The sequence below is a fragment of the Dendropsophus ebraccatus genome, chromosome 15 (assembly GCF_027789765.1).
Source record: "Dendropsophus ebraccatus isolate aDenEbr1 chromosome 15, aDenEbr1.pat, whole genome shotgun sequence".
NCBI classification, from domain to species: domain Eukaryota; kingdom Metazoa; phylum Chordata; class Amphibia; order Anura; family Hylidae; genus Dendropsophus; species Dendropsophus ebraccatus.
In genome coordinates this window covers 51,437,681-51,462,998 of record NC_091468.1, presented here as the reverse complement: position 1 = coordinate 51,462,998, position 25,318 = coordinate 51,437,681, and the positions used below count along the sequence as shown (strand labels likewise).

The window sequence follows — 25,318 nt, the reverse complement described above, 5'->3', positions numbered from 1 at the left end:
CTAAAAGGACTAGAGCCTGTTGACATAAAATGAAAACTTTGTTGAAAAGGGAACAATGCCCATTAAAATAAAACCGGTTTAAAAGGTTACTAACCTCTTAAAATGAAAAGCTTTCCGAAGCCGTGAATTTATATTCGTGCATTATACTTACGCTCCAAAATTTGTAGGGATTGTGTTTTAAAATTTATGGTGTTCATACTCGCCGCCGAAAACCTACTCCTCAACGCATACAAGCTTGGCCTAGCGACTTAAAGGGCTGTTTAGGGGTCAGGAATCAGTCCTCACTCTACAGCACTGCTCTTCCATCTCCCCGTCTTCTCAGAAGGTATACCTTCAATATGAAGGGCGTGGGTAGCATATTATGGAAGTGACGTAATCTGCATGTGGTGTTCAATGGCCATTTTGGGTATAGTACCTGCTGTAAAGTACAAATACCATTGAAACTATGAAGCCCAAGGCTATAACATGGTTCTCTATAACAGATTCTCTTTAAGGGCAAAGGTACCGTCCATAAGGAGCTACTTTACAGAGACCGCTTAGTGGAGACCATTTTTATGGAGCACTTTGGGGGAAAGACATTATGGGACACTTTACATGGTATAGTTTTATTGCAACACCTGGCGGCCGAGCGGACCTACCGGAAGTTGCAAATGGTCTTACAAATGTCCTGGATCCGACTCATTTGCCCACCATCATGACAATCGCTCTTGTGGCGACATGGCAGGGGACTGACTACATGGTGGGAGGGGCTTTATTTACAAGGGGGTATCTACATGGGGATTAGGGAGTTTACAGAGGATTGCCTTCAATAAAATGTGTACATGGGGGAGGAGGATTAACTTACAGGGGGATTCCTGCATGGGGGGAGGAGGTTAGTTTACGGGGAGGGGGTTGCCTACATGTGTGTGTGGGGGGGGGGGGGAATAACAGGACAGATGTTTACATGGGGGAACTAACTATCAGGGAAGATACTTATATGAGGGAGATGGGGCTAACTACTAGAAATATGAGTGTACAAGAGGGGGCTAATTACCAGGGGAGATGCCTACAATGGAAGGGGGGTGGGGTGGTTAACTACGATTGGAGATAACAATATGGAGGGGGCTAACTAACAGAGGAGATGACTACATGGGGGGGGGGCAACTACCAGGGTGGTGCCTACATGGGGTACTGGATTTGATAATCACATATGGTACTCTGTAATAGTAAAAAGTTTGGTGGTAATGTTCGTGGTCATGTATACTTGTATTATTGGTAATATCAGTCTCGGTATACAGGATTTGGTCAGTAACATTGTGATGGTGATATGGATGGTAATAATTTCTGCTCCTTATATACTAGCGCTATAATACTCCCCCTAATACTAACATACATTATTCATAGTATATATGTATATCAACCGGCACTCCAGTCCTTCGGTGGCGCAGTGCTCGTGGTAAAGCAATGAATAATAGATCCCGGCACTAGCTCTTGTAAATGCTTCTTCAAAACTTTTATTGTAACACAATCACAAACGCTGCACGCGTTGCGACCCTTTAGTCTTTCTCAACAGCATAGAGTAAATGGTCATAGTCACAATTTATAACAAAGAAAAACATGTGATTCACAATCAAATGACGTCATCACAATACACATGTAGTGTTAACTGTTTCATCACTGAGTAACAATAAACAAAACAAAAACTATATTCAATATGTGAACTGTCTGTAGTGAAACAAATGTTCCTAATCTGTAATAGAGCCCCTAAAGTCCTCCTCTATGAAAGTAGCAATTATCCAGTTCCGACATTTTCTTGTGCCTGAAAGAGAAATATAAATTAACAATATGTAAACGAGGCCAAATAAAGTACATACGGCGGTAAAAAACAGTGCTATCTTACACTCCCTATTTAGACCGAGCGGTTCCAGGGTGCGAAGGGAGTGAATCCAATAGGCTTCATGCTGTCTCAAAAGCTGTTTGATATCACCTCTCCTACATGGTACCCTGACCCAGGGCCGGTTTTAGACTAGATGTGGCCCTGGGCAAAGTTGAAGGTGGGGCCCCAAATGCTGAAATATTTTAGCAACAATTTAAGGTCCCCATACATGTTACTCTTTTGTTGGTGGTACCTGTTGCTCCTGGTGGGTTTGGCCATCAGCGTAAGGTGTATGGGGCTCTCTGGACAGTCCTCTGACAGATGATATCAGTGGACATAGGGGGTCAAGCTTGATGGCAAATCAACGCCCAACCTCTTTGTTCTCAGAGAGATAAGCCGCCATCAGATCTGTATGGCTATGGCTTTCCCCTCTCATAGAGAACACAGGAACACTCAGATGTGCCAAATTTCTGTGTATGGGGAGGACGGGACCGGATGGGACAGATAATTGTCAGCTGAAGGATTGTTCAGCCAGCAGTTATTGGAAGTGTACGGCCACTTTTAAGGCCGTATTACACGGCCTGATATTCTGCAGAAGTGAGCGCCAATCTGGTAGAATGGAGCTCGCTTAGAGAGCCCTTTACATGGCTCTTTTATGATGCAGCAAAAGCTATGGAGGAGATTTATCAAACTGGTGTAAAGAAGAATTGGCTCAGTTGCCCCTAGCAACCAATCAGATTCCACCATCTTAGAATGTGAGTAATGAATGGTGGAATCTGATTGGTTGCTAGGGGCAACGGAGCCAGTTTCACTTTACACCATGTTTGATAAATCTCCCCCTATGTGTATATATACAGTATATCATTAGTGATGTGTGTGCAATCCTTGCTGTATAAAGTAAACAATAAAGATATATACTACCTGATCACGTTCCCCGGTGCCCTCAGGCCTTGTCTGTGATATATACTACCTGATCATGTTCCCCAGTGTCCTCACAGAGCGATAGCGTCCTGATTCGGACTATTTTCGCTCCATGTATTAGGCCCCTTACTCAGTTCAGAAGGTTACATGCCGGGACTGCCGCTATATGTCATGACTGCCACTATATGCCAGGACTGCCACTATATGCCAGGACTGCCCATACATTCTGGGACTGCCCATACATTCTGGGACTGCCCCTACATGTCAGGACTGCTGCTACATTCTGGGACTGCCGCTACATGCCGGGACTGCCGCTACATGCCGGGACTGCCACTACATGTCAGGACTGCCCCTACATTCTGGGACTGCCGCTACATGTCAGGACTGCCCCTAAATGCCAGGACTGCCACTACATTCTGGGACTGCCGCTACATGCCAGGACTGCCGCTAGTGGTGTAAACACAAGAACTATTTATATGAATTGCTTTAAAAAAATAAAATAAAAAAATCACTATAATCAGGACCAAATATTACCTCCATACCGTTATTGAAGAAAACTTTACTATATATAGGCCAATATTACCACCATAAAGTGACCGCCCCTTAATATATATACACTCACACATCCATGAAAACACATTATACAGATACAAACCATCCAGTCCATACACTATACACAGGACATGTAACACACACTACATTCATCCATTATACACTTACATTCATACACATTACACACTACATATACAGTATACTTACTCTGTCTAGCATGCTGGGTGTAGTGGTGAATCCCCCTCATGTACCATGCAGCAGGCTGTCATCCTCTCCTCCATCGTCCCGACAGCTTCACACCAGAGGAGGAAGTCACGTGCAGTAAGAGGAGCTGGAGGGAGGGGGAGGGGGAGCTACACACACACACGGAGCAGACACCAAGCAGCGTCCTGCAGCCTCTGCGTGACCCCTGATAGCAGCAGCCAGGGATCACTGCCAGACGCTGCAGGACGCTCTCCTACTGGAACTGCGGGAGGGGGCCCCTGGGGGATGGGGGCCCTGGGCATTTGCCCTGCTTGCCCCCCCCTAACGCCGGCCCTGCCCTGACCTGCTCTAATATTTGAAACCGCAACTGAAAAATGTGATGGTTAAACTTATGGAAGTGATGAGGAACCGGTAACAGTAGGTTTTGCCGAGGAATAGTGGATTTGTGTTGAACTATTCGTTCTCTTATCCTTTGTGTAGTTTCCCCAATATACATGAGACCACAGGGACATTTCAAGGAATAGATCACGTTCTTGCTATCGCATGTATGGTATCCTCTAATTTTAAATCTCTTACCAGAGTGGGGATGGTTAAATGTGTCGCCGTTGATTATATTAGTACATTGCTGACACCGAAGGCAGGGAAAAGGGCCATTCTTGCTTTCACTCAATGCTTGCTGTCTACTGGTTTTCTTTCTACCTCCAACATCAGCCTTCACCAATTTATCATGTAGATTTGGGGCACGTTTATTACACATTAGAGGCAAGGATTTAAATTCAACCACGTCTGGATGGGCTTCATTCAGTATATGCCATGATGTCTTACCGCTCTGTCTATCACATGGTTCAGAGGGTGAAATTTCCTCACAAAAGGTATACATGGGGAGGAGGTACATTGGGGTATCTACTGCTGTTAACAGCTTTCTCGGATAAGCTCTCTGAATTAAACGCTCTTTCATCTCCTAAGAGAACAGTGGTATCTAAAAAGTCTACTCTATGCTGATCGTAATGCATAGTGAACTTTAACTCCTCCCACACCCCATTGATGTCAGAGTGGAATGTTAGAAGGGTGTCCAGTGGCCCCTCCCATATGCAAATGATATTATCGATAAATCGATGCCAGAAACGGACATGTTCACTTAACTTGGGATGTGTAGACACGAACCTTTCCTCAAATGCCGCCATATACGTATTTGCATAGGGAGGGGCCACATTGGACCCCATCGCCGAGCATCACTAAACAAAAAAATAGTTCTCACGTAACACCAAATTCAAGAGCTCTATGAAGATTTCACACTGTGAAGAGATGTAGCTGCCGATAGACAAAAGATCTTGGACAGCTTGAATTCTTTTGCCATGGGAAATCGACCTGTATAAGCTCTCCACGTCGATTGTCACTAGCCAGCAATCATTTGCGACAGTACCCAAGTTTTGAAGAAGCATTTACAAGAGCGAGTGCCGGGGTCTATTATTCATTGATACATTATTCATAACCATGTAACATAAGCTTAGGACTATACTTGATGGTTTAGTGGTCAGTTTAGGGGGGAGGGGCAGAAGGCAATCAAAAGTTTGCCATGGGGCCAGCCATTTCCAGTTACGCCCCTGGAGGCCGCCATATTTTTCTAAGCCTAGATAACCACTTTAAGGCACATGGGGGACATAATACATGGCAACATTTTCTATGAGGCTCTAAAATAAATATCCCCTTTTTGCCAAATAATCTAAATCCGGTTAGTGTAATGAATATTTTGTATACCTTCTATATTGGTGGGCATTTTGCCTTTTACTAAAACTTTCCTTGTCTAAACTGTTGGATGTGTTTCATTGAATTCATAATTCATCTATTGTTCTAGTAGAATTATCATGCAAACAGCATTAAGTACTCTTCATTACTCCAAGATGTTTGGACAAGATGTAGCACCGGATACGGCTATGAGCCACGGCAAATGTGAACGCTGTACCGAGAGCAGAACAACACAGCTATATGTAGGAAACAGAGAACATTATCATATTAGCGTCCATACATTTATAATTACCCCTTCTTATTGCAAACCAGGACAGGGCAGTATGGCCAAAAAATAAAATCTTGATTTTTTTTTTTACATTATGAGAGTTTTTCGATTTAAATCTTGATTTTTTTTTTTTTTGCTGAATAAACAGAACTGTTTTTTTATCCTATGTATGGAGGGCCCTCTCACTCTAGCTGGCACAGATTATAGAGGTCCTTTCTCTTCCTGGCACTGTCTTCGGGGGTCCTCTCTCTGACTGGCACTGTCAATGGGGGTCTCCTCTCTAGTTGGCACAGTTTATGGGGGCCTCCTCTCTAGTTGGCACAGTTTATGGGGGCCCTCTCTCAGTCTGGCGCTGTTTATAGCAGTTTCTAACCTGTTGCTGACTGGGACAGACTGGGGGTGACTGGGGCAGCTGGAATTGACTGGGACAGACTGGGGGTGACTGAGGCAGCTGGAGGTGACTGGGGAAGGCTGGGGGTGACTGGGGAGCTGGAGGTGACTGGGGCAGACTGGGGGTGACTGGGGCAGGCTGGGGATGACTGGGGCAGGAGGGCACACACCCGGTATATCCTCCTCCCCCTCTCAACCTGGGCACACGCTCCCCCCTCCCAATCCCTAGGTCCCTAGTCTCTGGAAAAGACGGCTGCAGGCACTGCGAGATAGCGTTGCCGTTGGAGCTGCACAGCCGGATCAGGGGCGCAGTGCAGATCCACAAACCTGTGTACAGCTCCAGCACACGCAGCAACGCTACCACCTCTGCCTTAGTCACCCGAATCCACCTGTCCCTGCGGTTTCCTCCTGAGACCGGAGACTTCCGTGTGCAGCCAGCGCCATGTGTAAGGGTGGGTCAACGGCAGTCCATGGGGGGAGCAGAGATCCTCTGCAGGGAGCGCTGCTCCAGCTGCAGCTTCAGGCCCGGCCGGACTGTCAGTAATTATGCCGTCTGGGCCTGGAGCGCTGCTGCTCTTGCTGCAGGAAAGATGGCACAATGATTTTTTTTTTTTAAATCTAATTTGTGATTTTCCCAAAAAATCTAATTGTCAGCCCCCTTAACGGTGAATTAATCAAATTAATTTGATTAATCGCCCGGCCCTATTTGCAACTAAAGGAAAGAAATAGGAACAATATCATCTCCATTATATCTGCTCATTAGTCCCACATTGATACATTTACCAAACAGGAATGAATCCTCTTAAGACCTGCCCCAGTTCTCTGTAAGATTTATTCCTATGTCTTAGTTTCTGCGTTTTACAATAGAGATTTCCCAGAAGAAACTCAATGTGATTGCTGTGATTTATGGATTTGGACCTCGTCTGTGCCCATTGATCACCGTATCCGTGTAATTTTGTCATTTGAGACTTTAGGTTTCATAAAATCAGAGTTAATCATCTTATTTTACCATAAGAAGTTTGCATTTAGGGATTAGGGATTGTTTTCTGCCTAAAACACACTTTTTTTTTTTTTTACAATAAATTCCTTATAATTAAAGCCATTTGTAAAAACAGCTACAATAAAGTTTTCTTCTTTCTTATACATTAGGGCCTTCTGTTATTTTCCTACTATTACGTATCGGTGTTTCTTATGGCAAGTATATTGTAAACTGAAGCAGAAATGTCCCGATGTGATTTATTAACAACCTGAACAGGATAAGAGATATTAAAACCCAGTGTTTGCTTAGTATGTCCCAGTTAATCAGGAATTTACCTAAAACCCATGAATGATATATTTGAATATATACAGTAATGATTGGTTTATTATTTACACCTCACCGTCTTTTGTAAATGGGTTGTAAATCAATGTCACCAGTCTAAATGCACATTATATATCAGACAGATGGGCAGCTGCTAACATACTGCACACATATGTGGTATATCGGCTAAGGCTTAGGCTTGTACTACTCATAGACTTTAGTAAGGCTGGGTTCACATGATGTTTTTGCAATCCATTTTTTTTTTTTTTTTAATGGATGAAAAATGGATGCATTTGTGTGCATCTGTTTTTCCATTGACTTCCATTATAATAAAAAAAAAAATCTGTTTTTTTTAACGAACACAAAATGAGGTTGACTATGTTTTAGTGTGCGGTAAAAAATCAGTTTTATTTAATAATGGAGATCACAGGAAAAAATGGAAGACACAATGGAAAAATGCACACATATGCATCAGTTTTTTTTAAATCAGTTTTTCACTGATGAAAAAAAACAGTTTGCAAAAATGTAGTATGAACCCAGCCTAAGGCTATGTTCACACAACATATTGAGACCGGGCGTTCCGTGACCCGGCCGGGTCACGGAACGGCCGGTCTCTGCCAGGATCATCCCGGGCGGTATTTAAGTACCGTCCGGATGATCTTTTGGCCGCAGAGCTCTGATGCGGGCGCATCAGCGTGCGCCCACATCAGAGCTTCCCCCTGCACACTATGGAGCGAGTGGCCGGAGTCGCTCGCTTCATAGTGTGAACTGACAGGGTTTCCTACAGCCGCAATTCATTGAATTGCGGCCGCAGAAAACTGACATGTCAGTTATTTCCGGCCCCATATGGGATCCCAGCCGGAGCGCATACGATGTGTGTACGCTCCGGTCGGGATCCCATTGAAAGTAAGGCATTGTTCCACCATGCGAAAAGTACGGCCGTTGTTGCCGATGTTGTTACGTAGTGTGAACATAGCCTAAGGGTGCTAACACACACGACCGATGCGCAGCAGATCTGCAGAAGATTTGATGGTGCAGATTTGATGCTTCCTTCAGTTATTTACATCAAATCTGCTGTGTATCTGCTGCGTATCGCAGCAGAAAATTCACTGCGATACGGTCTGTGTGAAGCTACCCTAATGGAGCAGCTTCACAGGCAACTCTTTTTGTTACAGCTTCTATTCGATTATGTTATATAAGGCTGGGTTCATACTGCGTTTTTCCTATCCATTCAACGTATCTGTTTTTAATTGGTTACTTTTAACGGACAGAAAAATGTACTCAAAACTATTTTTGTGTACGTTAAAAAATCTATTTCGATCCTTTTTTTAAATAATGGAAGTCAATGGAAAAATCGCATCCAAACAGATGGCACACAATTGCTTCTGTTTTTGCATCCGTTTTTTCCATAAAACATATTGGTTAAACGGATAGGAAAAACGCAGTGTGCACCCAGCCTTAATTCAGCATTACTACTCCCAGCACTGACCACTACTACTCCCTCCACTGCTTGTAATAGTCTTTTATTAGTATGATCTGGCTTCAGTGGTATGATAACATCGCCTGTTCTTCCTTATATGCGATGAACCCAAACAGTTTACATTCATTTCCTCACTATAACTATCCCTTCCTCCTATTACTTCCCAATTTTCCTTGATGTGTAACCCACCCATATCCAACACCTGGCACAGCTGACTGGCTAGTCAACTCTATACAGTATATGTTAAATAGCATAAGTCAACTTGTGATCCGTCATCTTGGGCTGTTCATGCTAAGTGCTGTATGCAAAGTGCAGAATTACAACCAGAAGGGAAATAAAGGGAACTGATTTAGTTCCATACTTAGCATCACTCTCTCTTCTCTGCCCCCTTTGCCAAATTCTAAAATGTTTATTTAGGCGATCACTTTAGTTTCCCTAGACCTCAAACTCTGTGATTACTCCCCAATGCCTATGTGGTACTCGGCAAGCAGTGTTGATGTTATTTGTCGTGACGCCAGCACTGTAGCAGTGCACAGGTATACCTGTTGATACCTGTTTTTGTATGGTGGTTTTATAACCCCATATGGTCATTAACCTCTGGGCTTGTTGCGGGTCCCTTGGGCTCTTGTCACAGCAACCTGGAGTGGTAGTTGACCCACCCAGGATGTCGGTACCGCCACCCTGGAGGAGCCCTTGCCCAATGTAGATCCTGTACTCTGCCGAAACTGAAGAGTAGATATAAGTATATAAGTGATACTCGTATATACACATATATAAGTATAAGTGATACGTAGATTTAGAACACAGGATCTACATTAGGCAAGGGCTCCTCTGGCAACTCCTTTCCTCTTCTCTCTATCTCTACAAAGCACTTCAAGTCTATTCTATTGTCAGCAACCAAGTTGTATCAAGATTTGCACTACTGGTATTGAGTGTACTGTCTACCTACAACATTATAAAGTAAACTGTTCTATTTTTGTACGACACACACGGGACACTGTCTTCTCTGTTTGCACATGCACCTATACACACACACCACCGTCCACCTTGGGTAATTTCCCCCCTCTCTGTGGGTGGCGGTACCGACATCCTGGGTGGGTCAACTACCACTCCAGGTTGCCATGACAAGAGCCAAAGGGACCTGCAACAAGCCCTAGTGTTGTAGAACACGTCCTAGGTGGGTAGCACGAGCCCCATTCGTCGGTTATCTGCGTGTGGCAGGTGACCGAGACTTCTCAGTCGACCTGTGCTGTGCAGTAGGATACGTAGACCTTTTACTCCGGTAGCTTTGTCCTACTGGGGTCAGCTCCTCTTAGTTCAGGAGTCTGCCCTGCACTTTTTAGACACGTTCATGGCATGGGCAAGGGTGTTCCTAAGTGGCTTCTCTCCCCTACTGTGAGCTTAGCACTGCATAGTAAAAGTAGTTGCTTGTACAAGGAATAAAGTCTTTTGCTGCATCTGTCTCTGGTCCCTGTCAGGGGTCCTGGCCTGAGCCAGGCCCTGGTATATGGATAAGCTTCTGCAGGAACTGGCTGCTGTGTGTCCTCTCTCACTAAAAACTAAACTAAGACTGCCTCACTTCCTTCACCAAGTTAACCCCCCCTGCAGGGGCTAAATCTAAACCCTCCTGTGAGTGGTGGGGGTGAGCGTGGGTAAGAGAGAGGAAGAAAAGGAAAGGAATTATAGAAAGAGCACCTACTAGTGGTCAGCATAAAACAGATGGTACAAAACAAGTTAACCCTGTTGCTTTTTCTGCGGAGCAATAAACAAGAATACAAGACAGTAGTGATACCTAGTGGAGAAAATATAAGTATAGTATCAGCCATAGGTGTAAGGTGCAGCACTATTTTCTCTTCTTGTCCGTATTTTACATTTCTCCCTTTTCTCAGTGTTTGCACTCCTCCTGGTAAGACCCACATGACCGCAATTAGCAGGAGACACCTTTGCACACATGACTTGTACCTCCTATCCTTCCCATTCTACCTGCTGGAGTGTGGTGAGTGTTTTAGACCTTGTTCACACTTGTGTTGTTTGGTGACAGCTTTCTCCGCCGCCGGTGCCTGCTGGGATTTACGGGGGCCTCTGGGTATTGGTCCTGTGACAGTGGGGTTGCAGGGCCGTTCTATGGCCTCCCTTCCCTGGTTGTGCACGCCTTGCGGGGATGGCGGTCGCTGACTGACACGGTGGTTAGTGTAGGGACCCATGTGAGCCAGGAGACCTGCACGCTGGTACATGGGGCAATATGGTTTAATCAAATTATATACCAACATCCTGGAGTTGGTTTTTAAATGTAGCTGAGAAGCAATAGTATCAGCCATAGGTGTGAGGTGCAGCGCTATTTTCTCTTCTTGTCCGGAGAAAATATAATACTACAGTTGCACCATCTCCCACTGGTTAACTTAAGTTAAAATTTTAGGGCAGGTGCCAAGGAAAAACACCAATGGTGGGACACCACACCTACATCAAGTAGAAACATAGAAGATTGTCTGCAAAAATGACCACTGGGTCCATCTAGTCTGCCCTTTTAGTAATTCCCTTCTTATTATCTTAGGATAGATATATGTTTATCCAAGGGCAGGTTTACATTCTGTTATTGTAGATTTACCAACCCCACCTGCTGGAAGTTTGTTCCAAGCATCCACTACTCTTTTAGTAAAGTAATATTTTCTCATGTGTAATTTTTTCCCCCATTTAACCTCTCACTGTGTCCTCTTGTTCTTTTTTTTTTTTTTTCTAAAAACACCTCCCTCCTTAACCTTATTTAGTCCTTTTACATACTTCAACAGCTTTCAATCATGTCCCCCCTTTCTCTTATTTCCTTCAGACTATACAGATTTACATCCCTAAGTCTTTCCTGATATGTTGTATGCCTGACACCCTCCACCATTTTTGTAGCCTGTCTTTGGACCTGTTCTATTTTATCGTTTTGTAGGTGAGGTCTCCAGAACTGGACACAGTATTCCAGATGTGATCTCACTAGAGCTCTATACAGCGGGATCACAATCTCCTTCTTCCTACAGGTTATACCTCTAGCTATACACCCCAGCATACCATTAGCTTTCCCCACCGCCTGGCCACACTGGTTACTCATTTGGAGGCTGTCAGAAATCACTACCCCTAAATCCTAAATCCCCAAGTGCATTATTTTACATTTGGAAATATTGAACTGCAGTTTCCATTGTTTGAACCACATATCTAGCAAAGCTAAATCATTTTCCATATTACTGACACCTCCAGGAATAGCAACCCTATTGCACACTGTTATGTCATCAGCAAACAGACAAACCTTACCTACCAAACCTTTTCCTATGGCACTTACAAACATATTAAAAAGGCTGAACCCATATAACTGGAGCCAATGCTGTGTCCAACCTTAAGAATTTACAATAATGAACAGTTAAACAGTAAAACTATTTATCTCTACATGGGGTTTACCCACTGATCTAACGCCTCTTGCTTTCCTCTTTCTATAGTACAAAATCTTCCTTCCCAAACTCTCACGACCACCTTGCACTCTATCCTACTCACACCTACTATGCCTGTATCTGCTCCTCCTTATCGTTGGTGACATTTCTCCTAGCCCTGGGTCCCCTCACCAGATCCCAGCCCTTTGTTTCCTCTCTTGCAGGGTTGTTTTAATACACTGGTGGGCCCAGCGCAAAGACCTCAAGAGTGCCCCCCGCATAAAGTTTACTTAATGTAATGTGATTACAGTGCAGTTTTATACAGTGACTCACAGGAGGCATCTTCTCTGATTGGTGTTGCTCACTTTTCTCGTCTTCATTTGGCACGGCCAACATGAAGACATCTCGGCTATAATTCATCTCCGCAAAATCTGAAAACATTTAAGGCTCTTTGCTCCAGCACCGTCCTCACCTCTATAAAAAGTCCCCATCTGTATTTGTCCATACTGTAACAGTGCCCACTTTGTGCCATGTAGCATTTAGGCCCTATTTGGATCCTCAAACAGTACTTAGGCCCCCTCTATACCCTCACATAGTAGAAATCTGCCCTCATATAATTGTTAAGTACCTTTATTTCCATATAAAATAGTTCGGCCCTTTTGTGACCCCATATAGTAGTCAGGCTCTCCATAGTGCATCCATAGAAGTTAGGCCTTCCTGTGCAGGTAACCCCCACCCACAGTAGGTAGTCTCCCTAATTTAGCTGATCCCCATAAAGGTAGCCTCCACAGCAGGTAGAAATCCTCCTGTAGCAACCTTCCTCCCCAATAGTAAGCCAACCAGTATGTAGTATTTCCCCTGTAGGTAATCCCCCCTAGTAGTAAGCCTCCACCCGCTTAGGCATCCCCCTGTAGGTAATTGTGCTGGTAGTTAGCTCCACCCATCCAATGACAGTATTCCCTAATTTAGATGACCAGATGATTTTGATGACCAGATCAAAGCTGACCTATGATGTGGTCATAAATAAAAGATTGTTCAGGAGAGAAAACAGAGGAGCTGGAGAGGGAGCCATCAATCAGTTGTACCTCAATTAAAAATTCTCTAGCCTTCCAGTACTTTTCAGCTGCTGTAAGTCTTGCATACGGTATTCTTTCCAATCTGATGTGCTGCTCTCTCTTGCTACCTCTGACCGTGACAGGAACTGTCGAGTGCAGTTGCAAATCCCCCTAGAAAACCTCTCCTGCTCTCCAGGCTGGAAAGAATACACCACTTCCTGCAGGACATACAACAGCTGCTAAGTACTGGAAGACTTGAGATTTTTTAATAGAAGTAAATTACAAAAAGTGGTGAAAAAAAGAGCAATTCTACTCTGTTTTTCACATATTTTCAATAGCTTTCATATTGTGATATAAATTAAAATGTTTAGTATATTGCCAAGTCAATACAATTGCAGCGACACCAAACATTATGGTTTTTCTGTTTTATTTTTTACACTTTTACAAACAAAACTAATTTTTTACTAATTATTTACTACTCATTTCATTACTTTTTATTTTCTATTTTTTTTAATACTTTTTCTTACTTCTTTTCATCCCACTGTGAGTATGTAAACGCTGCCCCCCTTAACCCGCCGCTGCCCGATGAATTACCAGTTCGTGCTCCGGCCTGCTTCTGGGGCTCCCGGCATCCTGACGTCCCGCTAAGCCAGTGCACTGTCCTGATGCAGCCACTGATTGGCTGAGCGGGAGCCTGGAGCCCCAGAAGCAGGCCGGAGAGCGGATCTGAAAAGTATTCACCGGGCAGTGGCGGGTTAAAGGGGGCGGCGTTTACATACTAGCAGCGGGATGAAAATTCAGCTGCGAGTATGTAAACCTATTGAAACTGACAGTGCCAGGTATCGCAGTGGATTTCACTTTGATCTTGCAGCGCGAAAATTAAAGTGTGTTAAGTGATGAGCGTAATGGTGCGTTTACATGGAATGATTATTGTTCGAATTTTCGCAATAGCAATCACATTTGAGGGATAATCGGCTCGTGTAAACACAGCGAACAATCAAGCGACGAGCGAGAAATCATTCATTGTGATCTTTCAACATGTTCCCAAATCGTCGTTGGTTGTTCGCTAAAAATTTGCAGATCGCCTCGTGGAAACTATAACTATTTTTCTAACGATTTATTCGTCTAAATGCTGATAGTTATAAAAACCAAATTGCTGCTTGAAAATCGTTGAAGGGGTAGTGCGGCGGTAAAGAATTATTCACAGAATAACACACATTACAAAGTTATACAACTTTGTAATGTATGTTATGTCTGTTAATCGCCCCCTTCCCCGTGTCCCACCACCCCCGCCCGTGTACCCAGAAGGGTGGTGCATTATACATTACCTGATCCGTGTCGCGCATGTCCACCATCTTGTGCCAAACGTCATCTTCGGCCGTCCGATACGCTGCCGCCGTCCCCTCTCTGCTGCATAATAACTGTGCTCAGCCGCGATTGGCTGAGCACAGTTATGCTCAGCCAATCGCGGCTGAGCATCGGATGACGCTGCAGAGGGCGGCCGGCATTCGGGACAGTCGGAGCTGTTCCCCGTCCGTCCGAAGAAGACGTCACTGACTGAAGATCGGAGACGGGGGGTCGGCACGTGACAGGTATGTATAGCGCACCACACTTCTGGGTACACGGGTGGGGGTGGTGGGACACGGGGAAGGGGGCCATTCACAGACATAACATACATTACAAAGTTGTATAACTCTGTAATGTGTGTTATTCTGTGAATAATTCTTTACCGCCGCACTACCCCTTTAACCCCTTAACGACATCGGGCGTAAACTTACGCCCTCGTGCCCTGGTACTTGGCGCATCAGGGCGTAAATTTACGCCCGATGTTTCCCCGATCGCTGCGTGTTCACACACAGCGGTCGGGGAAGATGGCCTGCTATAAATCATAGCAGGCCATCTTAGCTTCACGGCACGGGGGGTGGTTAACACCCCCCGTGCTTACGATCGCCGCTATAGGCTGATCAATTCAGATCAGCCAATAGCGGCGATCGGAACCTTTCCGGGTCATCGGCGACCCGATGACCCGGAAAAAAATGGCGGTCGGTGCTGTCCGAGGACGGCACCGACCGCCATTACTGTAAAAAGTAATGGTGATCGCCGTGCCACCGGCCCGATCGCCGTGAACGGCCGGCCGGTACCGGCCGGCCATTCACGGCGATCGGGCCGGTGGCACGGCGATCAGAGTCCCACAATATAGTAAATACCTGCCCTGGACCCCTCAGCTAGGTAGCCGAGGGGTCCAGAGCAGGTATTTGTACATTACTCACCTGTCCCGGGCTCCTGATCGGCGTCTTCCGGGTTCGCGGCATCCTCGTCTTCGTTCGGGTCTTCGGCTTCTTCCGTGACGTCACGTTCGGCTTCTCTCGGCTATTTTCGGCTCCAGCGTCGGCTCTTTCCGTATTTTGCGCTCTGCTGCCCTCTAGCGGCTGATATGTGTAATACACTTATCAGCAGCTACAGGGATGTTCAAATGTAGAAATTTTTTTTTTTTTTTTTTTCAAATTTTTTTTTTTCTATTTTCCGCACCCTATCGCCGCTGAGTGTTGATCAGCATCGCACGAAAGTGCGCTGCTAATCAGCAACTCCTCCTTTTTGGCGTAGGGTGTTTTTTTTCTATATTCTACTGCCACGGTCTGCTTATAAGTGCCGCACATAAGTGCGGCATTTATCAGCAACTCCTTTGTTGGCGTAGGTTTTTTTTTTATACTTACTGTAAAAAAACACGTAAAAAACACTACATTACACCACACTACATTGAATAAAGTTTGACACTACACCACTACATACCCCATATACCAATCCCCGTATAAAGATGGCCCCCAGGGTGTTTTCGGCGTCAGAGGGATACGTTATTATTACCTCCGACACCGAAACAGCCAGTGAGGATGAATGGGGGGATCCTTCTTTCCTCCATTCATCCTCATCATCCTCATCCTCCAATGACGTATCTGGGGGTAGCGTAGCGTACGCTGCCCCCCAGACACATCTTTTCCGCCAGTACCGTCCCAATAAGAGATGACGGTATGGTGTGAAATTCTACAAACTCTGTGAGCGTGCCTTAGGGTACACTTACAGATTTAGGGTACGTGCATACTGCGGAATGGAGAAGGATAACCCTTTGTGCATTCCACAGCTGGCACCCGCCGGCGGACTGATGCAGGCATGTGTCTCCACCCGTGTCATAGAATCCATTGTATGCACGGGCGGATTCCATCGTCCATCCAAAGAATGAACACGTTGGACGGAGAGCGTAATCCGCCCGTGCATAGAATGGAGTCTATGACACGTGTGGAGACGTGCGCCTGCATCAGTCCGCCGGTGGGTGCCAGCTGCAGAATGCACGAAGGGTTATCTGTCGCGATTCCGCAGTGTGCATGTACCCTTAGAGTGTATGTAGGAAGGGACACCCGAATCCAGCCCCCAGATGCCCCCCGCCCCCCCATCCTCGGAGTTAGTGGGAAGATCGTCCGGGAACTGATCTTCCCACTGCTGGATAAAGGTCACCACCTGTACGGGGATAACTTTTATACCAGCGCCCCCTCCTCTGGTCTCTCGCTGCCCTGTAGCTTGCGGCACGATCCGAACATATCAGAAGCAGTAATAGCGCCCTAATATTTAGCAGCCATGGAGCGGACCCAGCACTTCTGGATATGAGGGACCCCGTATCGCACCAGGGCAACATTTTCCAGGTGACGTCCCCCACACTGGAGAACGGGAGACCCCAGAAGAAGTGCAGAGTGTGGCGTAACAGGGGGATCAGGAAGGACACCATTTTCCAGTGTGACACCTGTCTTGATCACCCCGGCCTCTGCATACTGGATCGCTTCAAGGCGCACCACACGTCATTGGGGTTCTACATTATCTAAATTCTGTCCCTTATTCCTATTTCAGGGGTCACGTTGATCCGGGGATTATTCTGATCGCCATTATGGAGTCGGGAAGGAATTTTTCCCCTGTGATGAGGCTACTGTCGTCTGCCTCACAAGGGGTTTTTGCCTTCCTCTGGATCAACACAGGTTGAGTTTGATGGACACCTGTCATTTCCAACCTTATAAACTAATAATTGGCCTAATCCCCCCAAATAAATTAGAATTGTCCCTTTTCCCCAGCTAAGTAGGTATGGCCACCATTTCCATTAGAGGATGCCATGTCGCAATTACAAAGCCTCTGTGCGGCCAGGACAGTAGAAACCCCCCACAAGTGACCCCATTCTGGAAACTACACCCCATAAGGAATCTAAGAAGGGGGGCAGCGGGGATATGGCCCCCTGGTGACGGCCACATTTGGGACGTGAAAATGAAAAAAATTGTATTTTTTATTTTCTCGGCACATGTTCTACGTAAGTGCCCGTCACCAGTGGGGTCCATATGCTCACTGCACCCCTTGTTAGATTCCTTATGGGGTGTAGTTTCCAGAATGGGGTCACTTGTCGGGGGTTTCTACTGTCCTGGCAGCACAGGAGCTTTGTAATTTCGACATGGCCTCCATCCTCCATTCCAGCCTCTAAATGGCGCTCTGTCCCTTTGGTGACTTGCCCTGTGCCCATATGGCACATTATGTCCACATGTGGGGTATTTTCGTACTCAGGGGACACTACCCTACACGTTTTGTGTTCATTTTCTTTTTTAACCCCTTGTGGAAATGGAAAAAAATCAAGGCTAGACCAACATTTAGTGTAATTTTTGTAAAATTTTTACTCTAAATCATTAATCTTGTCATGTTTTTTCATTTTCACAAGGGGTTAAAAGATAAAAAAAAACATTTAATGTGTAGAGCAATTTCCCCTGAGTACGGAAATACCCCACATATGGACATAAAGCGCCATGCGGGTGCAGGGTAAGCCTCCGAAGGGAAGAAGCGCCATTTGGTTTTTGAAGGCTGGATTTGGATGGAATGGATTTCGAGGGGCCATGTTGCATTCAAAAGGCCCCTGTGTTGCCAAGACAGTTGAAACCCCCCACAAGTGACCCCATTATGGAAACTGCACCCCTCAAGGAATGTAACAAGGGGTGTAGTGAGCATATGGACCCCACTGGTGACGGACACAAATGTGGAACAATGTGGCGTGAAAATGAAATATTACATTTTTTACACTATAATGTTGGTTTAGCCTTGAATATATCATTTTCACAAGGGGTTAAAAGAGGAGAAAAAAAACAAAATGTGTAGCGCAATTTCCCCCGAGTCCGTAAATACCCCACATGTGGACATAAAGCGCCATGCGGGTGCAGGGTAAGCCTCCGAAGGGAAGGAGCACCATTTCGTTTTTGAAGGCTGGATTTGGATGGAATGGATTTCGAGGGGCCATGTTGCATTCAAAAGGCCTCTGTGTTGCCAAGACAGTTGAAACCCCCCACAAGTGACCCCATTATGGAAACTACACCCCTCAGGGAATGTAACAAGGGGTGTAGTGAGCATATGGACCCCACTGGTGACGGGCACAAATGTGGAACAATGTGGCGTGAAAATGAAATATTACATTTTTTACACTATAATGTTGGTTTAGCCTAGAATTTATCATTTTCACAAGGGGTTAAAAGAGAAAAAAACACACAATATGTGTAGAGCAATTTCCCCCGAGTCCGTAAATACCCCACATGTGGACATAAAGCGCCATGTGGGCGCAGGGCAAGCCTCCGAAGGGAAGGAGCGCCATTTGGATTTTGGAGGTTGGATTTGGCTAGAATGGATGATGAACGCCATGTCGCATTTACAGAGCCCTCCTGCTGCCAAAACACTGGAAACCCCCCACAAGTGACCCCATTCTGGAAACTGCACCCCTCAAGGAATCTAACAAGGGGTGCAGTGAGGATATGGACCCCTTGATGACGGGCACATTTGTGCCATGAAAGTGAAAAAATGAAATTTTTCCCTTTCACGTCACATTGTTCCACATTTGTGCCCGTCACCAGTGGGGTCCATATGCTCACTGCACCCCTTGTTAGATTCCTTGAGGGGTGTAGTTTCCAGAATGGAATCACTTGTGGGGGGTTTCCAGTGTTTTGGCAGCACGAGGGCTCTGTAAATGCGACATGGCCCTTGAAATCCTTTTCAGTGAAATTCAGCTTCCAAAAGCCAATTGGCGCTCCTTCCCTTTGGAGGCTCGTCCTGCGCCCCCTTGGCACTCTATCGCCACATGTGGGGTATTTCTGTACTCGGGAGAAACTGCGCTACACATTTTTTGTCTTTTTTTGCCTCTTATCCCTTTAAGAAAATGAAAAATTGAAGGCTAGAACAACGTTTTAGTGTAAAAAATAAATTTTTCTTTTTTCACGCCATATTGTTCGGAAAATCTGTGAAGCACCTGTGGGGTCCAGATGCTCACCGCACCCCTTGTTACATTCCTTGAGGGGTGTAGTTTTCTAAATGGTGTCCCTTTAGGGGTGTTTTTTAGGTTTTGACACCCCAGAGCCTCTGCCAACCTGAAGTGGTACAGTCAAAAATGACCAAATATAACGGAGGCGTTGAAATTCACTAGGCGCTCCCTTATATCTGAGGCTTGTGGTTGCGTCAAATAGCGCAATAGGGCCACATATGGGGTATTTCTATAAACTGCAGAAACGGGGCAATAATTATTGGGGTGCATTTCTCTGGTAATAGGTTTATAATTATGAAAAATATTGGATTACAATAAAATCTCTGCACAGAAAATTAAAATTTTCAAATTCCTTACACACTTGGCTTTTATTTCTGTGACTCCCCTAAAGGGTTAAAACACTTTCTGGATGTGCTTTTGCAGAGTTTGGGGGGTGCAGTTTCTGAAATGGGGTGCTTTGTGGGGCTTTCTAACATACAGGCCCCTCAAATACACTTTAAACCTGAACAGGTCCCTAAAAATATCTGATTTTGAAATTTTACTGAAAATTTGGAAATTTGCTGCTAATGTTTTAAGCTTCCTATCGTCTAAAAAAAATGAAAGATAGTTTAATAAATGCCGCCAACATAAAGTAGACATGTTGCTAATGCTATTTAATATATAATTTATGTGGTATAACCACTTTCTGTATACGCAAAGAAGTTTCAAAGTTGGAAAAATGCATTTTTTCACATTTTTTCACATTATTTGGGTTTTTTTCATAAAGATTTGTTATGAGTATCGACTCCAATTTACCAGAAATGTAAAGTACAATATGTCACGAGAAAACAATCTCAGAATCAGCCGGATAGGTAAAAGCATCCCGAAGTTATTAATGACTAAAGTGACACTGGTCATATTCATAAAATTTGTCTCTGTCATTAAGGCCATTTCAGGCTCTGTCCTTAAGGGGTTAAAGGATCGATTGGATGGAATTTCGCTCCATGTAAACGTAGCATTACCAAAATATATGCCGCATTTTATCTTTGAGAACAAGCCTGTATGAAACTGTCTAAGGGTACGTTCACATGTACCGAATCAGCAGCGGATTTCTCACTGCGTATTTCCAGCAAGATCTGTTAACCCCCCCCCGGCCGCCGGAGACTATACTTCACCTGGTCTCCGCTCTGGCTTGCTTCGGGGGTTCTCGGCACGTCCCGCTCGGCCAATCAGTGCACTGCCCCGGCGCAGCACGCTGATTGGCTGAGTGGGACATGAAAACACCGGGAACAACGAAACAAGCCGGAGCGGGGAGCAGGTCAAGTATAGTCTCCGGCGGCCAGAGGGTTAACGGGGCGGGCTGCGGACAAACTCGCAGCGCGATGTGCATCCTGCTGCGAGTTTGTCTGCCCATAGAATTTACTGGGCAGGGATCCGCAGCGAGAAATGCGCTGCAGATCCAGTCGGTGTGAATGTACCCTAAATAAAAAAACTGCAACCATAGCAAACAGTCACAGCACGTATGTCACAGCAGTGCTATTTCAAGATCACATGATGTGAAAGCTGCGCTGGGATTGGTCGCTAGTTACAGGCTTATCGTTTTTTATATTGATAACCGCTCAGGCTGTGGTCGGTTGCTATGGGCAACAGTTATGTTATACACAGTATCCCTGTCACAATCCACATGCTGTCACCTCTTTGGGTTACATCTTTCTGATATCAGCTCGTACAGCACAGCTCAGATACACACTCAGCTACTCAGCACCTCACACATAGCCGCGTCATATCTCACTACTAGATCTATCATCACACTTTCCTCACGGAGGCGCGCAGTGTGAGATCACGTGATCTGCCGCCCACCAATAGGCATCACGCATGCGCAGATGCCGGCCGGCTCCGGGCTGCTGCTACTGGGACAGAGAGGGGCCTGCTGCTGGGGCCGGGGGCAGACACATCAGCGCCGGGTGCCAGTGAGTGCTCAGTTCCTCCTCTCCAACTCATAAAATCTCCCTGTGTAGTCATTCACTAGTTCCATGCCGCAGGGCATAAGGCACGGCATACTGACCTGTAGCTGCTCAACCCCTGGGCTAAACTACAACTCCCAGCATGCCATTGCATAGATGCTAATTAGCTGCACGCTGGGATATGTAGTTTTGTAGGGGCTGCTCAGGTGTAGGGCTTGTAGACAGAAGCAATCTATGGCACTGTATATTGCATGCAGCTTATGAAGCTTTCCTATTTTGCAGGTTTTAGCTTGTTGAAGGCATAAACTTTACGTTATTTAAAGGATTTTGATACAGCTGGATGTCCGGTCCCTTGAGTTGTGTTCACATTGCGCTTTGTTTTTCAAATGTACTGTTCTGTTAGTCGTCCAAATTTATATTATATTTTTTTACATTTACCCTTTAAGGTTTGCATCATATGAGACACTTATGGCCAGAAAATGCACCTCTTCTCTGTTCTGCGGGTGCGTCATGTGACCTATATACATAACTTAAGGGCTAGAGTAAGGGTCGTATTACACAGGGCGATTATCGTGTGAAAAATCGTTATGTTTAAATTTAAACGATAATTGTTCTGTTTAATTGCAGGCAACGATCGAAAAATCGTTCGTATAGCGTTGATCTAGATCTGAACCTAAAATTATCGTTAATCGTTCGCTGTAATACCACATTCGTTCACTCAAGTTCCGCATTTGTTCACTAATCGATCAGTGTAAGGGTATATTCACACGGACGGGCTCGCAGCGAGATTCTCTCTGCGAGCCCGGCAGGTCCTGGAAGTTCCCATACACTACATACTTGCTGCGGTCTAAACGACCGCAGCGAGTATGTAATTATACCGCCCTTTACCCCTTCTGCTCCCCCGCTGTGTATATACTTTACCTGTCCTCGCTGCACGGTTCCGGCGTCCTGCTCTCCCGCCCGGCCAATCAGTGGCTGTGGCTGGGCAACACACTGATTGGCCGGACGGGAGAGCAGGACGCCGGACCCGTGCAGCGAGGACAGGTAAAGTATATACACAGCGGGGGAGCAGAAGGGGTTAAGGGCGGTATAATTACATACTCGCTGCGGTCGTTTAGACCGCAGCAAGTATGTAGTGTATGGGAACTGCCAGATTCTCGCTGCGAGCCCGTCCGTGTGAATATACCCTTATGGTCCTTTTACACAGAAAGATTATCTGACAGATTATCTGCCAAAGATTTGAAGCCAAAGCCAGGAATGGATTTGAAAAGATAAGAAATCTCAGGTTTTTCTTTATGACCTGATCTCTATTTATAGTCGGTTTCTGGCTTTGGCTTTAAATTTTTGTCAGATAATCTGTCAGATAATCTTACTGTGTAAACGGACCCTAATTGCACATTGTCTATTGGGATCAGAAGGAGTAATGCTGCGTTTACACGAAGCGATAATTAGCCCGATCGTATGATTAACGATTTTTTTTTCATAACGGTCAGCGTTTAGACGGTATGATATACTGTACGACAATTTTGGAACATGTTGTAAGATCAAAATGAACGATTTCTTGTTCGCCGATCGTTCGCCGTTTGATCAGTTGCAGCATTTACACGTACGATTATCGTTCTAATTCGATCGTTATCGTGCGAATTCGCACGATAATCGTTTAGTGTAAACGCAGCATAAACCATCATAGTAACAATCATAGTAACGATTGTAACTACGGACCATCGTTCTGTGTAATATGGTGAACGATTTCAGGTTAACGATAAACAATCTTGTTTGCGATCGTTTATCGTTAATCGTTAAAAATCGCTCTGTGTTCCCCAACCCTAAGGATGGGGAACCTTCGGCCCTCCAGCTGTTGCGAAACTACAATTCCCATCATGCCTGGACAGCCAAAGATGGGAATTATAGTTTCGCAAGATATGGAGGGGCCGTAGGTTCCCCATCTTTGGGCTAGAAGCATGCTCTCCAACTGGTAACAGAACTACAAATCCCATCATGCCCTGACTATACTGTCAAGGCCCAAGAAAGCTGTAGTTTGCTCGAGAACTGTAGGTTGGGACACACTGGCCTCCAGGACTATGATTCCCGTCCTAGTATACAGGATATCATTGGAAGGGTTGTGACAGGTCATGTGATGCTCTAATGAATCGGAAAACAGACGCAATTTCAGGAGCAGAAGTAAATTACTTGATGAGTCGTATATGCGCAATCAAGGTACCTATAGAAAGAACACATCATGGCGCAAAAATGACACCTCACACAGCCCCATAGACCAAAGGATAAAAGCGCTATAAGCCTGGGAAGGGAGCGATTTTAAGGAACATATATTTGTTAACAATGGTTTAAATTTTTTACAAGCCATCAGATACAATAAAAGTTATACATGTTACATATCGTTTTAATAGTAACGACTTGAGGAACATATATAACAAGTCAGTTGTACCCCAGGGCGAATGGCGTAATAACAAATACCCCCCAAATAAAAGAAATGCGTTTTTTTTTTTTTTTTTGTTAAATTTCACCACACATTGAATTTTTTCCTGGTTTCACAGTGTACTTCATGCAAAAATTTAGCCTGTCATTGCAAAGTACAATTAGTGATGCAAAAAAATAAGGGCTCCTGTGGGTTTCTAGGTGAAAAAAATGCAAGTGTTATGGCCTTTTAAACACAAGGAGGAAAAAATGAAAACGCAAAAACGAAAATTGGCCCTGTCCTTAAGGGGTTAAAATAAAATTAAGTCTGAACAAAGCCTTACATACTTTAGACCAGGGGTCCTCAACTGGCGGACCATGGAGGCCAGCTGGCCGGACCCCTGCTTCAGTGCTGCGCTACCCCCCTTTCCAGATGCTGCGCTCTGCACAGTAACTATGAGCGCTCATACTTACCATACAGCAACACTGACAGAGAGGGAGCCATTGGCTCCCTCCCTGTCAGTCACTCTTGTGGCCGCAACGGTCGCAAGAAGCCGCTCTCTGTCTCTGGTGCCAGCGCTCGAGTGATGACACTGGAGCACTGGCGCCAGGACATGGGGAGAGCGGCCTCTTGTGGCCGCTGCAGTGCGGCCACAAGAGCGAAGAGAAGAAGAGACACCGGACCCAGGTGAGTATAAGTGTTTTTTTTTTTTTTTTTATGTTATATGCTATATATATAATATTTATTTATTGAAGGAGAGTGCACAGGGGGGCTATATACTACTGGGGGAATGCACAGGGGGGCTATATACTACTGGGGGAGAGCTCACAGGGGGACTATATACTACTGGGGGAGAGCGCACAGGGGGACTGTATACTACTGGGGGAGAGCGCACAGGGGGACTGTATACTACTGGGGGAGAGCGCACAGGGGGACTGTATACTACTGGGGGAGAGCGCACAGGGGGACTGTATACTACTGGGGGAGAGCGCACAGGGGGACTATATACTACTGGGCGAGAGCGCACAGGGGGGCTATATAATACTGGGCGAAAGCGCACAGGGAGGCTATATACTACAGGGGGCGAGAGCGCACAGGGGGATTATATACTACTGGGTGAGAGCGCACAGGGGGATTATATACTACTGGGCGAGAGCGCACAGGGGGGCTATATACTACTGGGCGAGAGCGCACAGGGAGGCTATATACTACTGGGCGAGAGCGCACAGGGGGGCTATATACTACTGGGCGAGAGCGCACAGGGGGGCTATATACTACTGGGCGAGAGCGCACAGGGGGGCTATATACTACTGGGCGAGAGCGCACAGGGGGGCTATATATTACTGGGGGCAGTCACCCCCTTTGTACCTAATTTCAAAGGGCTGGTGAGAGAGAAAAAATGCCAGTTTTCCCACTAATAAGCATCAATTCTGTATGTAAATAGTTCAACAACTTATCAAAACAC

General features: G+C 45.5%; 1 protein-coding gene across 3 annotated transcripts in view; it reads left to right on the top strand.

The window, feature by feature from the left end:
- The first annotated feature begins 21,200 nt into the window (after window positions 1-21,200).
- The window catches only part of TASP1 (taspase 1), a 125,222-nt gene continuing 121,104 nt past the window's right edge, over window positions 21,201-25,318 (top strand). For 2 of the 3 annotated variants that reach the window (XM_069954304.1, XM_069954303.1), the window contains exon 1: window positions 21,204-21,443. The gene's annotated coding sequence lies outside the window, so the exon portion shown is untranslated. Of the gene's footprint in view, window positions 21,444-25,318 lie in introns of all 3 variants that reach the window. The other variant, XM_069954305.1, reaches the window with a different exon arrangement.